The sequence below is a fragment of the Eubalaena glacialis genome, chromosome X, assembly GCF_028564815.1.
Source record: "Eubalaena glacialis isolate mEubGla1 chromosome X, mEubGla1.1.hap2.+ XY, whole genome shotgun sequence".
NCBI lineage: Eukaryota > Metazoa > Chordata > Mammalia > Artiodactyla > Balaenidae > Eubalaena > Eubalaena glacialis.
The window spans coordinates 130,244,216-130,265,331 of NC_083736.1; the positions used below are offsets into that span (position 1 = coordinate 130,244,216).

General features: G+C 34.7%; 1 pseudogene; it reads right to left on the reverse strand.

Moving 5' to 3' along the window:
• Positions 1–7,975: 7,975 nt before the first annotated feature.
• Positions 7,976–8,548, reverse strand: LOC133081924 (transcription factor 7-like 1; annotated as a pseudogene).
• Positions 8,549–21,116: the final 12,568 nt, after the last annotated feature.

The window sequence follows — 21,116 nt, forward strand, 5'->3', positions numbered from 1 at the left end:
TACAGGAAAGTAAAATATTCTTTACTCCTGGGGGAGAGATAAAACAATGATCTAGAGGTTTCCTACAGTTGGGGGAGGGACAACATTGCTGAGAAAGGCCTGCCCACAAGAACCTAATATCTCGCCTACCTAAGATTTAGCTTGTACCAGGGAAACAGAGAAGATCCCCAACATCAGGCTAGCATGCAGTGAGTAACAAGCTACAGAAGTCTACTGATAGAAGGTGAGCAAGATCATGTATAGCAGGGATTGGCATTCACAAGAAAACACCACTAAAAACATGGTGTATAATGGTGAAAGACTAAATGCCTTCCACTTGAGATCGGGAACAAATGAGAGATATTTACCCTTACCACTTTTATTTAACATTGTACTGGTAGTTTTAGCCAGTGCAGTTAAGTAAGTAAAAGAGATGAAACAAAATCCAGACTGGAAAGGAAATATTAAAACTGTCTTTATTTGCAGAAAACATGACCCTGTATGTAGAAAATCCTAGGGAATCCACACACACAAAAACCAAGAACTAATAAACAAGCTCAGCAAGGTCTCAGCACCCAAGGTCACCATGCAAACGTCATAGTATGTGTAAATGCTAGCAATTAACAGTCCAAAAAGAAAATGAAGGGAATTCCCTGGTGGTTCTGTGGTTAGGACTCCACAATTTCACTGCCCAGGGCCTGGGTTCCATCCCTGGGTGGAGAGCAAAGATCCCACAAGCCTTGTGGCATGGCCAAAAAAACCAAAAAACAAAATGAAAATGAAGAAATTCCATTCACAATATCATCAAAGAGAATAAAATACTGAAGAATATGTTTAACAAAAAAGTCCACACCTTGTACAATGAAAACTATAAAACATTGCTGAAAGAAATTAAAGGACATCTAAATAAATGGAGGAACATCTCATTAATTGGAAGAATCAATAATGTTAAGATGGCAATACTCTCTAATTGATCTATAGATTCAACACAACCCTATTAAAAGCCCAGCTGTCTTTTTCACAGCTACTGACAAGTTCATTCTAAAATTCATATGGCAACACGAAGGATCTATAGAGCCAAAACAATATTTAAAAGAAGAATAACATTGGAAAACTTACACTGACCAATTTTAAAACTTACTACAAAGCTACAGTAATCAAGACAGTGTTGTATTGGGAAAAGGATAGACATACAGATCAATGGCATAGAACTGAGAGTCCAGATGTAAAACCATATATCTATGGTTATTTGATTTTTGACAAGGGTACCAAGACCTTTCAATTGGGAGAGAATAATCTTTTCAATAAGTTATTCTGAGACAACTGGATAACCACATATAAGAGGATTAATGTGGACTCTTACCTAAAACCAAACCTAAAAATTAACTCGAAATGGATCATAGATGTAAATTAAGAGCTTAAAACTATAAAACTCTTAGAAAAAAGCTAATGGTAAATTTTTAAACCTTGAGTTAGACAAATATTTCTTAGCTATGACACCAAAAGCACAAGAGATTAAAAAAAAATGTATATTTTACTTCATCAAGATTAAAAAACATTTGTACTTCAAATGACTTCATTAATAAAGTGAAAACACAATTCATACAATGGGAGAAAGTATTTTTAAATGATGTATTCAATAAAGAACTTGTACCCAGAATATATTAGAAGGCAAATAATCCCATTAAAAATAGGCAAAAAATGTAAACAGAAATTTTAACAAACAGGACATAGGAATGGCCTGAAGTACATGAAGTGACGCTCAAAATCATTAGTCGTTAGGGAAATGCAAATTAAAACCACAATAAGATACCACTTCAGACCTAGCAAAATATTACATATAAAAGTCAGGTGATAACAAGTGTTGAAAAGGATGTAAAGAAACTGAAACTCTCACACATTGCTGTTGGAATGAAAAATGATGCAGCCACTTTGGAAAATGGTATAGCAACTTCTTAAAATGTTAAATGTTCATTTAGCATTAACTTGGCATATAATTCCACTCCTAGGTATTTACCTCAAAAAGTGAAAACAGGGGGCTTCCCTGGTGGCAGAGTGGTTGAGAATCTGCCTGCCAATGCAGGGGACACGGGTTCGAGCCCTGGTCTGGGAAGATCCCGCATGCCGCGGAGCAACTAGGCCCGTGAGCCACAACTACTGAGCCTGCGTGTCTGGAGCTTGTGCTCTGCAACAAGAAAGGCTGCGACAGTGAGAGGCCCGTGCACTGCGATGAAGAGTGGCCCCCGCTCGCCGCAACTAGAGAAAGCCCTCGCACAGAAATGAAGACCCAACACAGCCAAAAATTTAAATAAATAAATAAAAAAAAAAAAGTGAAAACATGTGTCCACGCAATGTGGTGAATGGATGAACAAAATGTGATATAGCCATACACTGGAATATTATTTGGTAATAAAAAGGAATGAAGTATCAATATATGCTGCCAGTGGATTAAACTCAAAACATTATGTTAGATGAAAGCCAGACAGAAAGGCCACAGGTTGTATCACTGCATTTATATGAAATGTCCAGAAACTCCAAATCTATAAAGGAAAAAAAGTAGATTAGTAGTTGCCTTAGGTTGTGGTGATAGTTGCCCAGCTCTGTAAACGTATTAAGAATCTTTAAATTATACACCATTAAAATGGGTGAATTTTGTGGCATGTAAATTATATCTCAATAAAACTGTTTCTTCTACCAAATTATCTTAGAGAAGGTCATCATTCTTTACTGCATTTTCTTGGATTTACTAAATGTTAAGTGCTGCCCCAACTGTTTACTGCATTACTATAATCAGCAAATTACATGTACAATAGTACAGAGCAACTCAGACTGTATTCATGCTTTAGAGACTGGGTCTTCCTAACCACTCCTTACCCCATGTTCTTTAGACCTGGGATCTTCATCTCTATTCCGAAATTCTGGTCTTCACGTGGTCAGTTCAGAGTCACATGGCAGCCAATACACAGTGTTTACCTGTGGCAGTTCCTTGAACTGAGTTTCAAGTTTCTTGAACTCCAGTTTCATCTGAGACCTTGAGGCATAAAATGACAATTAATGGAATAGGGGTGATTAAGCATAGCTAATACGAAGGATTAGTCTAGATAATCACATCCTGATATATAGATAATTGGCTTCTAAGGAGGATATCAAGAGAACATAATTAAATGTGTATTTTGGCTTTGAAGCAAATGTGATAATTTAATAGCTTGTTTTTATCTCTTCTCAATTTCCAAGAGGAACTGAATCATCAGAATTAATAATATCATCTGTATCATAGAACTTTTACAAGGTTCAAGTGAGATTATCCACAAATACACACCAAGCAGTCAGCCTGCCGTGTAAGTAGTCTGTAAATCTTAATAATCATCATCAGTGCTGCTACTTTTGTCCAAATTTAATATTAAGTATGGTTAATATCTTTGGTTTACAGAAGAGAAAATTTATAGTTTCTAGAAGGTAAGTGACTTTTAAAATTTTCTTATGAAATGATTTGCCTGTAGAACCTTTCATTTTTATCTCTTTATCTCTACTGACTATTTTAAATAACAAAATAACTCCTTCTCACTATCTCAAATGGAACTAGCTAAGGATATATAATAAAAATTAGCAATCTTTCTCACCCACACCAACCTTCTCTGTCTCATATCTCCTATAGTAAGAAGTATTAACAATGTGGTATATTTCCTGGTTGTTCTCTTAAAAATACATATGCCTGTATGTATTTAAATATACACAGAAAAACAAGATTTTTATTGCCTTTTTTTTGTAAATTGAGGATGACTGTAAGTTACTTTCCAAAATTGTAAGTTGATAATGTGATTAACTTTAGTAAAAATTTATAGATTCTAAATAACATTTCAAAAGTCAGCAGTGAAAATGTTTTTATCTATTTTATATTTATTTATATTTAATTTTTAAGGATGGACCTGAACATTGTAAGCTCTTTAGTGATAATTTTCTCATGTATCAATCTCTTTAGTCACTCTGACCAGTCTATAATGTAGAACTAACAACTATACTATATTTTTTTATGTGTGTAAAGACTGAGCAAGGTAATCCACTTAAAAGCACAAAGTGTACTGCTTGTCAGTTATAGAAGAATTAAGCAAAGTTTCCTTTCATTTTTAACCACATTGCATTTTCTTTTTAAATTGTATCTTAATTAAAGAGAAATATTTGCTCATTTCGAAATAGTAAATAATGTAAAGACATAAAGAAAGTGCAATGATCTCCCATCACACCCTGTATATTTCTCCAGCCCTTTTATAAGCAAGGCAAATTGTTTAGTGTATTTCCTCCGTACTTTTCTGTATGCTCAAAAGAAATCCTAATATATACATACATACACACACATACACACAAACTCTAAGGTATTTGAGAATTTTTTTAACAATGGGAAATATTGTATAAATTTATTTTTTCATGTTTCATCACACTATAAAAACTAAGTACATCACAGATGTCTAAGTCAGATTGCTTCATGAATTAATGTCTGAAATGTTTGAAAATTATGAAACTTAAATTTTAACCCATGTGGGCTGAATTCAGGCATATGTTTTAAATTGAGGATTTATGTGTGGTTTTCTGACAGATATTGACTTTGTGCTACAGCTACCTCTCAAATAAGTTGCAATGACCAATGACTGACCCAGCAGCAAACTGTCTAAATTATTATAGCTTTATAGTAGAGTAACCATTATTCAATTGCTTTTCCTATTCTACTTATCCATTGCTTCTATGTCATATACCACCAATTTATTTTTGGAGATTACCATTACCTCACTTAATTAAACTTACAAAAATTACATTAGGCTATATTAGGACTTTTAATTCTAAAATGACTATAAGTTAATTCATGAAATATTAACAACTTTACAATATTGAGCCTTTTTTCCCATATGTTTATCATTTTTGAAACTTCTTTCTTAAATCTTTCTGTGAAAAAAATTTTTTTCATCCTAAGTGTCCTTGAAAATACCTGATAAGTTTATCCTTTAGAATTTTAGATTATCTCTTCATTTTGTTTTGGTTTTTGTTTTTCCATTACTGATGGATTAACTTTGATAATTGGTAAAGCTATTGGTTATTATACAATTGCTGTCTGCCTGCCTCCTTCCAGAGCAAACTGTAAGTTCTCAATTTTTTTCAACATGAATTTCTTGGTTTTCCTAAGTGAATGGTAATAGCTCTCTTCATGAATCACAATTAAAATAATCCTGCACACACATCATCCCAAAAATATGTGCCTTAGGTTCTTCTCTCAAACAATTCAGGTGGTACTTATTTTGGGATTATGCCTAATATGAGCCTCTTAGACATTTGATACTCTTCTGTATTTTGGGATCCAGGTCCTCCCTCACAAAACAAGTTTGTAGAGACTTTGGTGCCAACTCACCCAGGGTTGCACTGACAGACACCTGAAAGCCAAACAACATTGAGATGTCAACTTAATAGTGGGACTTAATATTAGCTAGTTAATAGATTTACTCAAGTTACTTATATGTTGGTAAGTTTTAAGGAAGTATAAAACTTTAAGTACAAAACTAAGTTTTTAGCAACAAAACTATATATTAACAAACTTTCAAATATATTGCTATTTTGTTGTTTTGCTGTTAAAGATACAGGATTACTCTTAAACATTTCCTCCATTATTTTTCTATCTTAATAACCCACAATTACCAAATTGTTCTATTTCAATGTCCCACCTAGTGGGTCAAGAAACCAATTAACTTGGTTGCTGATAGCTTTTTTTAATAGAAAAATTTTAAAGGTATCATAATTGGTATGGGTAACTCGTGTTTCATATAACTTAAGAAAAATAACTCTGGTATTTGGAAATAATGTATAATATGTATTTTAAAGTAAGTAAAATGCTAAAGTGTTGGAATTAACTTCTCTGTCATTATATTATTTTATTATTTTCATGTTACACATTTGATAAATAATTAATGGATTGAGTTGCAATGGAGAATATACCCTGATACTTCCATTTAATTATCAAACTTAGTGGAAGCCTAGCCTTAACAATTACTAATAGCATGTAAGAATTTCTCGTCATCATTTTCCTCCCATAAAATTATATATACTCACCCATAATATGTAAACAGAGAGACATTTTTTAAACCTTTTTTATTTCACAAAAAGGAAGTCATAATTTATACACTCATCTGCTAATTGTTTTCCTCATTCAACAAATCATTAAGGATGTACTTGTTAGTAGATTTTTATTTCGGGGATATTTTCAAATACAACCTTTAAAAATGTGTGTAATGTATCCATTTAACGGTGAGAATTGAGTTGCAAGTGTTGAATTTCCCCATATCCATTTGAGCTATTGATCCAATGGTTGTTTTAATGATTATAGTTTTATAGTACAGTTTAATGTATTAAATATTATTCATTGGCATTCTTTATTTGGTTTCTTATAGGTATTCTCATTTGCTTAGACTGTAACAATACTATGCCCAATGTCTAAAAAACAAAATCACTTTCAAATTATAATTTGATTAGATATTTTCAGTAGATTGTTTTTCCATCCAGGATCTATTGCATGTGGGAACACACACCCACACACACCCACACCCACACACACACACACAAGAGGACAGTATTTATATACAACCAGGACATTTTGTATGCTTAAATTTATTCATTGACATCTTTTAATTTTTTCTTTCTGCTGTGGATAGATTCTTTTATGAATTGTTATTTTTAGAAGACTTATTGCTGATACATAGGGAAGCCACTGGTTGTATTTACTTCCTTAAATACTGCTTCTCTCACCAAACTATATTACTGATTTTTAAAAATTTTCAGTGGATTTTCTTAGTTTTTTAAGGTGATTAATAATATTCATTTGTTTGGGGCATTGGGATATTAAAACCAAACTACACACTACATCATCGTAATCAGAATGTTTCATGAATAATCATATGAAACAAGTTAAGCAGAGCTTTTATTTTAGGGACTATCACTAACAACCTAGTTCAACTTCATATCTCATAGATAGCAAAGGGAATTCTAAACAAATCAAACAAGATTTAAAAAAATTTTTTTTTCTTGCAATGGCAATTTTATTTTCTTTTGTGAAAATAAACAACTGGGAGTTTAAATTGTTCCCCAAAACCCCATAAAAATGAAAGGAAATACAGAAGAAGCGTGTGAGGTGATGGGGGAGGGAGGAGGGTCTTTAGAGCTTTGGCAGATTGTGTTAGCACGGACTAGACCCGGGTGACAGGAGCCAGACCTCAGAGCCAGGTCCTGTCTGACACTCCGGGGCTGTGAGGGGACATCTCGACTGGTAAGCGGGTGGAACACAGGCGTCTTCGCTGAGGAAGTGGCAGGCACCTTGAGTCCCTTTAAACGCGGGGAAGAACCATTGCAGAGGACCTCTTCCCCCCACCAAAAGCTGGAGGCTGGGGCATTAGGGCCACTGAGGGAAAGGGGACGCTGGTGGAGACAAACGAGGCCGAGGTGTCTTCTCACATGGTGACACCCTTACACTGGGCAGAGGACGAAGATGAAGGCAAGAACCCACGGAACTGAGCAAAGGAGAAAAACGTGGGCCAAGTAAAAGGGAATGTCCAGGAATGGGATGTAGATGAAGAGGCTGCGGGCTAGAAATGGCAGTAACGACCAACATGCAGGCTGGGTGGGGGAAGCCGGGACGCTGGCGGGTGATGGGAAGAGGGAGGAGGGCAGAGAGTCCAGGAGGTAGAGACAGAGGTGTCTTCTGCCCAGGTCCATCCACCGCTGCACATATAGGAAGAATAACACACTACTTTTCAGTTCTTGTTTTTTAAAGATTTTTGTTTTGTTTTGTTTTGTTTTTTAAAAAAGCCTTAAGATCAGCTACTGTTTACATCTACAGAACGTAAAGTGCTGCTGTTACCAGTCACTTTACAGAACAGTCCGGAGTGGTCAAATATTGACCAATAAAGTTTCCTTTTTTTTTTCTTCTTCTTCTTCTGCATCATTACTACTCGATGAGTCACGTGACAGCCTGCATAGGTCAGGGGGCAGCTTAGTGGGCAGACTTGGTGACGAAGGAAAGAGGCTGGGCTTGGAGCACGGGGAGGGCCTGGTGGGCATGTAGCGTGGCTGGGAAGGAAGGGGGGGACGTTAGCAGAGCTGTGGGCACGGACCCCAGGGGGAGGGGCCAGGACAGGGTGGGGGGCTGGCTGCCCATCTGGCCAGAGGAGGTGGCGGCAGCCTTCGCTGACAGGAAAGCAGCCGAGTGGAGAGCCATCTGGGCCCGGGTCTCTGGCTTGGTGGTGAGGGAGAGGGGCTGGGCTTGCTCCGAGTGGGTGGCAGCCGGGGCAGCCGGGGAGGCCAAGGCCGCTGAGGGGGTGGCCGGGGAGTCCAGCATGCTGCCGTGGGAGGAGGCAGGGCTGTCACAGGGCTTCTCAGGGGGCAGTTACGGGGCACATGGCTTCTTCCTTTTAGAGGCCAGAGCACCTTCTGCCTCCTGGACTTGCTGCTGGGCGGGGGTCTGGGACAGCTGCTTTTCTCACTTCCTCTTCTTTTTCTTACCGTAGTTGTCCCGGGCTAGTTCAACTTCATATCTCATAGATAGCAAAGTGAATTCTAAACAGCAAATCAAATATGATTTTTAAAAACATTTTTTGGCGGCGCCGTGCGGCTTGTGGGATCTTAGTTTCCCGGTGGCAGTGAAAGCGCAGAGTCCTAACCAGGGATCACCAGAGAACTCCCTCAAATGTGATTATTAAATGTGTATTTTTAATGAAATTTAATTTTGTGATAGTATAAATAACACCGTTTATGTTTCTGTTACTACTTTTCAGATTCCAAAAGGGTCTTTACGTATGTTGCCTCACTGAATTCTCATGAAAATTCTGTGATATACAATTCATAATATTTTTATAGAGTAAGATTGTTGTGAGGGTCAAGGGTGATAATCTACATATAAGCACTAAGCTCTCTGCCAGAAAATGTAAGTAAGCATCAAGTGTTAATGATTATCATTATTATCATTTTTTTCTTATTTGCAACAACATATCAAATAACTGATCTATGGTATCAATTATTTTATTATTTTTCATAATAATTTTCTTAATAACATTGCAAATTATTTTTCACCATTGCTAGTGATACCAGGCAACGGAACATAAAAAAACAAAAGTAATACCTTCTCCATTACCCTTCATTTCATACTTCTTCTTTAATCAATATTAATTGCCTAGTTCATTTTATTCAACATTTGCCACATTTAGAAATATATATAATACTCCAAAATTGCATGTATTCATGCAAGTCGTTGTATAGAATCAAATATTGTGATAATAACAGCATTTATGTTTCTCTGTCTCTTCAAAGCCAGTCCATAAAGTTTGGCCTTGGTAGCTTCTGAAAACATGGGATCATGTGTGTTTTTCTCACTGACTTCAACACTTGTCCATTAGCTGGGCTGTTACCTGAGCTTTCAGGTAATCAGTTTGGAGTAATTTTCCAAGGGAGGTTATAGAGTTTGACTAAGGCTACATCTTGATCCGGTGACTCACTGGAGACCTTGAAACAAAATAGCATTTTTACCAAGTAGAATTAATCTTACATAATCCATCTTTTTCATTAAATAACTCATCATGAACCTCCATCTGGGTGAAAGTAAGTAATGCCTTTTTTTTGGGGGGGGGTTGAAAATTATTTTATTTTTCCAGTTTTACTGAGATATAATTAACAATGAGCACTGTATAAGTTCAAGAGGTACAGCATAATGACTTGACACACATATACTCAAAATGATGACCACAAGAGGTTTGGTTAACACTCATCACCTCATATAGTTATAAAAAAATGTTTTTTCCTTGTGAGAACTTTTACTATTTGCTCTCTTAGCAACTATCAAATATACCACACAGCAATGTTAACTATAGTCATCATGTTTTATATTACATCCCCAATACTTATTTTATAACTGTAAGTGTATAACTTTTTACCACCTTCATCCAATTCTCCCAATCCCATCCTCCGCCTCAGGTAACCACAAATCTGATCTCTTTTTCCATGAATTTGGTTTTATTTATTTATTTTAGCTTCCACATGTAAGTGAGATTATTTCTGTCTGACTTATTTCACTTAGCACAATGTCCTCAAGATCCATCCATGTTGTCACAGATGGCAAGGTTTCCTTCTTTTTTATGGCTGCATAATATTTCATTGTAGATATGTACCACATTTTCTTTATCCATTCATCTATCCGTGAACACTTAGGTTGCTTTCATGTCTTAGCAATTGTAAATAATGATGCCTATTTTTTTTAATTCTAATTTTTTTTTAAATCTAAATTTTAACACACATGGACTGAGTTCGGCTATGTTATAAATTGATAATATATCTGTGGATGTCTATTTCTGTTAAATACTTACTTTATGCAAGAGCAATTCAACTCTCAATTAAGTATATTGATCTTTGTCATTAATTGAGCCAATAGTGCAAGGTTTTCATTATTGTAGCATTACAATACCATTGAGGATCTGGTGTTTCAAATGCCTGCTATACCCTCTTTATTTAAGGATTTCATGAAATATTTTAAATTTAGATATTAATCTAAATATTGGCTTTCCATATTTATGAAAGTGTCACTTTGTGCTTTTGTTGAGAGTTTAGCTAAGCTACTCCATGATATTGCTGCCTTGGCATCCATTTTGTTCAACCAAATGGCCTGAGGGGGCCTTACACAGACACGAGTCCCTCATGCAAGCACATGCCCTACATAGCAGCTGGCAAAGTCATAGGTAAATATAAGTTCCTGATACAATTTCCCCAAGAGTCCTTGTGATCAACAGTCTCCCCTCTTATGTGCCCTTTAGATAAGACACCCATGGGGCTTACCAAAACTTCACTCTTTTGACTTGAATTGATCAATCCCACTGTAACCTGGAAACCCCAAAGCACTCCACCCATGGACCCTAATAAAGGCATGTGCCCTAGGTCCTGTCTCTCCCTCTGGCTGCACTCTGCCTTGACCTCCCTGTGTGACCCCTCAAGGGGTGCCCCGTAATTCCTCCAGGACCTGTGAGTAATAAACTTCTCTATTTCAAATTCTGCTGTGATCTGACACTCTGTGCTCCACTTAACAAGTGTTAATTTGACAAATTCATGACAGCCTTTTATTCTAGGATGACTAAATTAAAGGAAATGCAAGATCTTTCCAAGACAGAGTTTTCTCCTTTCTGATATGTGAAATTGGCCATTTTGATTTGTAAATATGTCTATATAAGTGTGTGTGCATGCCTGTGTACTTTTATAGGGGATGTATACAAAAATTTGAGATGTGTTGTGATAATATAATGGCTTATAATTCTATGTTGCTTTTAATCTTCCAAAAGACTTCCTCATTGACACCTCATGGCAATCCTGTGATGTAGAATTAATAATATTTTCTAAATCATAGGATTGCTGTGAGGATCATATGAGATTATCCATCAATTAATACTAACACAAATGATCATTATTGTTCTAATTATTTTCATTATTATTTACTTTTATTTAACTTTATATGTTGAAGTAATTTTACATTCATAATGGATTGTGAAAATAGTACAAAGAATTCCTGTGTATCCTTCATTCAGCTTCCTTTTACGGTAGCATACTACCACATGGTAGGTACTATGGTAGCATAACCATAGTACATTATCAAAATCAGGAAATTTACTTTAGTAGAATACTATCAATTAGATTATAGACTTTATTCAGATTTCATTAGTTATTGCATGCACTCATTTCTCTCTCTCTCTCTCTCTCTCTGTGTGTCTGTGTATGTGTGCGTCTGTAAGTTCTATGAAATGCTATCACATATATGGATTTGTATAACCACTACCACAATAAGGATACATAATTGTTCCATCACCACAGAGGAACTCTATCATACACCCCTTTACAGTCACACACTCCTCATCCACCTCCATGCCTAAACCCTGGGAATCTGTTTTCCATCTCTACATTTTTTTCATTTAGATAATGTTATATAAATGAAATCATAAATATGTAATATTTTGAGGTTCTATTTTTTTTTACCCAGTGTAATAACCTTAAGCTCCATCTAACTTGTGTGAGTATTAATAGTTCATTCATTTGTAATGCTGAGTAACACTCCATGGTATATATGTACCACAGTTTGTTTAACCATTCACTCATTGAAGGACATTTGTGTTATTTCCACTTTTTGATTATTAAAAAAGGAGCTGCTATGAACATTCATGTACAACAGTTTTTGTAGACAAATTTTTATTTCTGTGGGATAAATGTTGAAGAGGAAGATTGAAGAGTCATGTGGTAAGTGTATATTTAGTTTTTAAATTATCTACCAAACTTTTCCAGAGCAGGTGTACCATTTTACATTCCCCTCAGCAATATATGAGAGATCCAGTTTCTCTGCATCCTTGCCAACATTTGGTATCATCACTGTTTTTTAATTTAGCAGTTCCAATACTATGCAATGGTATCTTATTGCAGTCTTAATTTGCATTTCCTTCATGGCTAATGATGTTGAACATCTTTTCGCGTTTTTGTTTTTGGTTTTTTTTTTGGCTGCGCCACGCGGCATACAGGATCTCAGTTTCCCGACCAGGACCAGCGATGGAACACATGCCCGCTGCAGTAGAAGCACAGAGTCTTAACCACTAGACCACCAGGGAATTACCAATATACAAAGTTCCAGTTGTGCAGGATGAATAAATTCTGAAGATATAATGTACAGCATGGTGACTATACTTAATACTATATTGTAAACTTGAAATTTGCTAAGAGAGTAGATTTTAATTGTTCTCACAGGAAAAAAATGGTAATTATGTGAGGTGATATGTTAATTAAGTTGATTGTGGTAGTCATTCCATAATATATACATATATCAAAGCATCACTTTGTACACCTTAAATATATAAATTTTTATTTGTAATTAAATCTCAGTGATGCTGGAAAAAAGTAATTCTCCTAAGATGTTTATTAAACATGTCTTTTTCTCTTACACTTATTTATTTTCAAGATATCTGGTTATTATTGCTAGAGACACAGTAGAAAACTAGGTTCAGAGAAATTATTGATGTCCCTCATTACCCTTCTGATTGCAGTTTGCACCCCAATGTTCTTATGGCAAGCGTTCTCATACATACCCTTCCACAACCTACTCCATGCTCAAAAAAACCCACTCACGTTTATTTGTACATAGACATTATACCTATTTACACAGCCAAAAGAATTTTTTGTTTGTTGGTTTGCTTTACAATGAAAGCATCAAAATATTTGGTTCATTTTGTGCTGTATACAGTCATTATAAAATATTTAATAGGGAATTAGTACGTTTTTAGAATATAACTTTGTTGTGAAAATGAAGTGAGCATAATCCATCTGAAGCTCTATGTATGGACTTTCCTTTGGAATAATTGCAGACTAGGAAATTTGTGCCACTCTTCTCAAAGAGCACCACTAATATTACCAAATGAAACCAAAATTGAACAAAACAAACCAACAAAAAAATCATCTAACAAGGCAGGGAGATATATAGAAACAAGATCTGGAAGAAGGAAACTGTTGGGGGAGCTCCTGGAGAAGGATGTGACTGCTGGTTGACCTGTGAGCTGGTTCAGAGCAATCAGAGGTTCCGCTCCCCTCCCCACCCTTGGAAGATACTTTCTGCTCACTGTTCCCACAGTGGGAGCTGTTCCAAGGACACAGCCTCGAGAGAGCGAGGTGTTGCTGAGAACATCTGGACAGAGTATATGACTGAACCCCGTTAAGGCCTCTATATGAACTTTTAAGATTCAAGCAAGTGGGGATGCAGCCCTGGGAGACAAGCCTTGTATGTAAATTCCCTTACTCAGTAAATTGCCGCCTACCAGTCTGGGGCGGTCTACCTCTTCCTTCCCTCTCTCCTTGACCTCCATGTAAGGGGACCAGTTCGCAAACCAACAGAAACCCAAAGAGGTTAGCCTGGCATTTGGAGCTGAATTTTTACCAGAAACGTGATCATTCTCTGTGTCTCCGTAGTTCCTCCTCTCCTTCTCAGACGTGCATACTTGTGCCTTTGGGATGCCATTAATTTTTTTCTGCTCTCTGCCTTTCTTACTGAAGTATTTATCCGGTAGACCTCATCTTTTAGTCGTTTGCTTGGATTTTCTAAGTGATATATATTATATAACGCCTAAATGTAGTTACTAAGCCCCTGCTTGATATGTAACCATTAAGTAAAACTTAATATTTTTTTTCTTATTTAATTTCAAGAGCAATTACTGGATTTTTACAGAAGGCACAAGTGTGGCTTGTGGGGGTTAAATGACTGCTTTAAAGTCCTACATTCAGTGTCTGCTCTAAGGTTAACACACACGCATACACAAATACATCATATATGCTTACATACACGTATGTTTATGTTGATATTATAAATAACAAGTGTAATCTTTTCTCACAAAAATATGCAAACTTATAAAAAAAATAATAATCCTCAATCCCCACAGGTACATATCTTTCATACTATACTTCTTCCATAATCGGTGCTAACCTGCCTGGTGAATTTCATTCAGTAGTATTTTATGCATTCATGTTCTCTCAGTGATCTCTCTCTCTCTCTCTCTGAATTTCAAGCCAGATCTCCCTCTTTTTATTCACTGCAGTTTTGCCGTACAATATCCTACCTGATATGTCAGAGATTTTCATTCTTTTTGTTTTCGGTGGTTTATCTTGATTAACCTTATCCATATTCATGCAGGTAATATTTTATCAAACAACTTTTTTCAAATAATCAATAAAGCCACATTGGAATTTTAACTTATGTATTAATATAAATTAATTAAATATCAAACTAATTATGTAGAAATTACCCCAGTCTCACTTAGATTCATCCTTTCCAGGAAAATGATTGTTTTTCCATCTAAATTTACATAGGTTTTAACCATTCATGATAAACCTATTTCTGAGTATTTTGCTTTTTCTTTCTATTGTAAATGGCTTCTTAATTCTATTGCCTTTTACAAAAGATTATTACTAGTATATAAAGATTCTGTTAAATGTTTGTATACCTGTTTTCTGTCTATACACTTTTCTGAACTACTTTGTAACTTATCAGTTTTCCTAATGATTCTTTAGATTTTTCTAGGTAGATAATTATAATATCATCAATGTGTTTGAAGCTTTATAGTATTGGAAACAATTCACATTTCAATGAATTGTATTCAGTTTATGCTATATTTGGTCATACAGAACAAATGTGACAGCAGATATACTTCTGGCACTGATTCCCTCTTCTCCACCCAGACAATCCCTTTCTTATATAACTGTGTTTTATGTCTCAACCATGATATAGGTTCTCAGGTAACGTACTTAGTGTGCACTATAGTGCCTACTCATAAAACCTAAACTCACTAGTGATCCTTCATTATGGCAGAATAAAAGGAATTTTGTAGCAAAAGGTAAAGGCAACAAGTTAGTAAGATGGTTTCTAACATTATCTTCTTATGCAGTAAATATGTAGGCCTTACATAAGCATACAGCATATTATCATGTATTGTTATGCTGTAAAGCATTTTCATGATACTTATAACCCCTTAACTTATATACTGATTATCAGCTTACATGATTAAAACACATATATGTGGGGAGTGGTGGTGTGATGAATTGGGAGATTGGGATTGACATGTATACACTAATATGTATAAAATGGATAACTAATAAGAACTTGCTGTATAAAAAAATAAATTAAATTAAATTAAAAATACACATATATGTGAGCATTTATCTTTTCAACAACCCTTTAATATAGTAATAGTAGTTTCTATTATTATTATTGTGCAGTAAATAAAATTAGACAATCCATATAACTGCATGAAACATAGTAGCTGAGTCCTCATAAGTAATAAATAAATGGAGGCTGCTATTGCTCTTTTTATTAGTAATAAATTTTTTCTTTTGCTTACATAAAAGGACACCTGAAGAGGAAAAGTTAAATACCTTTTGTAAGATCACAAAAAGTGAAAAAGTGATAATCCAAGATTTTTCGTCTTTTAAGATATATTTTCTTATTTAACATTGTTATTTCAATAGGAATATATGGTCATTGTTGCTAGAGAGACCGCAAAAATAAATACAGATAAGTAATGATGTTCCTCCATTATTCTGCTTCTGGTCAAAACTTTCCCATTATTACAACCCACTATATTCACCCAAGGGTACTACTCAATGTCAATAGCCTGGTACATATCCTGGGATCTCCTTCTCCATGCTCAAACAAATCAGTGCACAGCTGTGCAAATATATACACACATGAATGTAATTTATTCTCACTTCAGTACATAGAAATTTTGTTGTTCATTCTCTGTATAATAACAAGATCATTGTGTGTGTTTGTGTATTGTTTTGCAAATTAATTTAATCTCAAAATCTTATGTTTATTTCTCTAGATGAAATTTTTGTCTCTGCAGTATACATTGCATTTATATATATATTAATTTTTCCTCAAACGTAAAATTTTCTCCAAAGAATCTGAGCCACATATTTTGTCTTTTTATATATCTGTTAGGTGTTTTATCTCATGCTAAATAAAAGTTTGATCTTTCAGTGGTGTTAGTAATGGCTTTATTATTCTTTTTTTGGAATTTATCTCAGTTTTACCTCTTTTTTGCATGAGCTCTAACAATGCATGCTGATTATATTCTACTGACTTCAAAAAAGAATAATTATTACAATGGATTATAATATATGGATTAAAAGAAAACATGAGTCTATCATGATACCTTAAAAAAAAGTGAGAGAAGGACAAAAGGGAAATCTCCTTTGTACCAATGCCAACTAATAATTGCATAAGAAATGATGATAGAATTTTTTAATTGCCATTGTGCAATTCCCAATGTAATATTTGATTCAATCAAGTATATTCAAAAGATTCCAATTGTGTGAAAGGTTATTGAGCAATGAGATATTCACATAGCCTTGAATATTGCCCCAAAGATTACTTATTAATTACAAAGAAACAAAGATACTATTAAAATGGAGAGAATTGGCAGTCACTCTTCTAATCCAGTATTCAAAATTATTACCGCCAATATGGGACATTTGACATTATATGTCTCCTGATGCGATATAAGAAATATAGGAAATCATATAAAGTCCTTGTCAAAATGTTTAACCTGAATCTAATAATGTAGAAACAGACAATTGAGAACATGAGACATTCTAAAGGACAACAGACCTGGGTTCTTCAAAATTATCACTATCATAGGAGAAATAAAGTCAGGAACACTAGTCTAGATTAAGAAGCTAAAGAGACATAATAATCAAAGACAAAATATGACCCTAGATTTGATCTTGGATTGAAAATTAAATACCTATAAATGAAAATTCTGAAGATAATTGAGGAAATACAAATCTAAACTGGATATTAGATGATGTTGAATTTACAGTAACTTTCTTATCGTATGTAAGAAAGTATTCTGATTATTAGAAATTACAGGCTGAAGTATTTAGCAGTGAAATGTCAAGATGTATGTAATTTATTTTCAAATGGGTCAGCAAAAAGAGAAAATATGGTATGATGTAACAATTGGTGAGTCTAGATTAAGTTATACAAGTATTCATTGGAGTATTTAAAAAATTTTTCAAAATAAAAAGCTGGGGGAAAATATAATGCTGGGATTTTTAGTCTCTCCCTGTTTTCTTGCCTTAAAACTGTAATGCATTTGGGGGAAAAATGAACATTTTTACAACAGTAAATCTTCTCATAAAGAGAGTTAAATATGTATATACTCCTGGATTCAATCCTTGGGCATTCCATTTCACTCTCTTGGTTTTACTCCTACCTTATTGGTCATTCTTTCTAAGTCTCTTTTGTTAGTTCTTCCTCTTCTCTCTGTCTTCTAAATTTTGAATATATTGAAGCCTTGGTCCTCATCTCTCCTCTCTCTTCCTTGATTATCTCATGTAGAAGCATAGCTCTAAAATACCATCTATGGCTGACAACTCCCAAATTTACATACCTCAGTCTACTTTCTCCAACTCTAAACTATAATAGTATATCAACTGTTTACGTCTCCACTTGGATATCTAATAAGCTTCTTTAATTCAGCACATTGCAAATTGAACTCCTAGTATTTCCCTTATGAACCTGCTTCACCCAGAGCTTACTCCATCTCAGTTGTTAGCAACTCCATCCTTCTAGTTGCTCAGGCCAAAATCTTGGAAATTGCCTCCTAACAGGACTCTCTGCATCTTACCCTTGCCTCTGTATAGTCTGTGATCAACACAGTAGCCAGAATAATCCCTTTAAAACTATATTGTATTAATCCTCTTCTCCAAAATTCTTTAATGGCTTTTCTTTTCAATCAAAGTAAAGTAAAAAATCCCACAAGGTCTTACAAAGACCTATTTGATCTGATCCCTTGTTGCCTATATGACCTAACCGCTTATTTCTCTCACTCTTCTTCAGCCACATTGAACTTGATTTTCCTAGAATGCCTGTGCCATGTTTCCTCTGCCGTGAAAGATCATTCCCCAGATATCTGTATTACTTTATGCCTCAAGACCTCCTTCTATTTTTTTGCTAAGCTCTCAACCTCACAACGAGGCTGACTCTGACCACCCTGTGTTGTATTAAAACTTGTAGCCATATCCCTACTCTTTTATCTTTCTCCGTATTTCAATTTTCCATAGCAGTCATCAAATTCTAATATACAATTTTCTTATTATATATGTTTACAGTTTATTACCTCTCTTCTTCAATGTAATGTAAAGTCCATGGAGGCAGAGGTATTTGAGTGTTTTGTTCTCTGCTATAACCCAAGAAATTCTAATGGTGTCAGACATATAGTAAGTACTCAATAGATGTTTGTTAAATGAGTTAATTATTTTCAGTGTAAGTTTTTGCATTTTACTTAATACTTTTCCTGAACTTTTCTTAATAAATATTCTTTGGTACTTTATTATTATCTCTGTTTTCAATGGGTTTTTGTACTCATTATTCCAGTGGATTAGTACTACTATAAAACAGAACTGTTACCTTCATCTTTCTTTGTTTCTCTCCATCCTTTTATGTGTCCAAAGCATTGCATAATTAAAACCAAGACAGACTCCCCATCATCATAATTGAAAGTTCTATGTATGTTCATTGGGATCAATAGCTATGGCCCCCTTTTCATTTCTTTTTTTTTTTTTTAACTTTCTCTCTTTGCATCAATTTTATTTATTTATTTATTGTTTTGGGGTTTTTTAATTTTTGTTTTTAACTTTTTTAATTGAAGTAGAATTGATTTACAACGTTGTGCCAATCTCTGCTGTACCCCTTTTCATTTCTGATATCGGTGTTTTGCATCCTCTTTCTTTCTTCTTGGTGAGCATGGAAGATGTTTATCAATTTTATTGAACTTTTCAAAGAACCAACTTTTGATTTATTTGATTTTCTCTGTTACTTTGCTGTCTCCAGTTTCATTTACTTCTATTCTAATTTTTATTATTTCCTTTCTTATACTTGCTTTAGGTTTAAATTGCTCTTCTCTCTCTAGTTTTCTATGATGCAAGCATAAGTTATAGATTGCAGATCTTTGTTTTTCTCTAATATATGCATTGAAGACTATAAACATCCTTGTAAGCACTGCTTTCCCTGTATCTCACAAATTTTGATAGGTTGTATTTTCATATTCATTTAGTTCAAAATATTTTAAAATTTCTCTTGAGACTTTTTCTTTGGCCTGTATGTCATTTAGTAGTGTGTTGGTTAATTTCCAAATATTTGGGACTTTTCCAAGTATTTCTCTGTTATTGATTTCTAGTTTAATTCTACTGTTGTCTGAGAACATAATTTGCATAATTCCTATTCAATTTGGTAAAGTAACGTTTTTTAAAATTTTTCTTGGAGTATAGCTGATTTTAAACGTTGTGTTAGTTTCAGGTGTACAGCAAAGTGAATCTGTTATACATATACATAGATCCACTCTTTTTAGATTCTTTTCCCATATAGGCCATTACAGAGTATTAAGAAGAGTTCCCTGTGCTATACAGCAAGCTAAATTTGGTAAGGTATGTTTTATGGCCCAGGATGTGGTCTGTCTCGGCGAACATTCTGTGTGAGTTTGGGAAGAACACGTATTCTGTAGTTGCTGGATAGAGTATTCTATAAAAGTCAATTAGATCAGTTTGATTGATAGTGCTGTTCAGGTTAACTATATTCTTACTGAAAGACAGATGTTGATGTATAATAGTTGATTTCTCTATTTCTCCTTGCAGTTCTAACAGTTTTTGTCTCCCAAATTTTAACGCTCTGTTGTTAAGGTACACACACATCTTTTTGTTTCCCTGGAGAGTTGACATTTTTATGATTATGATCCTCTTTATCCCTGATAATTTTTATTGTTCCAAAGTCAGCATCATTTAAAATTAATATAGCTACTTCGTCTTCCTTTTGCTTAATGTTTGCATGGTATATTTTTTCCATATATTTACTTTTAACCTGTGTCTTTAGAGTGAGTTTCTTGTAAACAACATAGAATCGGGTCTTGGTTACTGCCCCCACCCTTGTTATAGACATGAAAAGAATTTTTCTTAGCTTTTTAACATGAGAACTTGGTGGGATCCCTGGAGGTAAAACTCACAAGTGTGGACGCCTCCCTAAGACTGCAGTCCCTAAGGATTCCTCGCTCTCAAACTAGTCTACACACTGCTTCTAGTAATTTCCCAAAGTTATGGTTTAAGTGTTCTTATCAGTTTATGACTCTACTGGCATCTAATCCAAGTAAATTGATCTCAACTCTTCTTTGTATTCACCTTTCTCTCCAGATTTTGGGATAGTGGTTTGCCCTACAACTTTTATTCTTTAATGGTTCCAAGGAAAGTCACTGGTTTTCAGTTTGTTCAGTTTTTTTCTTGTATGTATGGCAATGATGATTTCCAAGCTCTCTACATGTTGGAGCTGAAATAGGAAGTTGTCCTTGTTTTTGAGTATGATATGCTTATGTTTGTTTGAGGTTTGTGTGTGTGTTTTTATTCTCTGAGGTTCTTGAGTCTCTGGTTTGCTGTCACTAACTTTGGAAAATTCCTCACCAGTGTTTCTCCAAATATTTATTTCTGTCCTTTTCTGGCTTTCTTTTTACAGTCCAGTTGTACACACTTAAGACATTTAATAAAGTACCACATCTATTGAT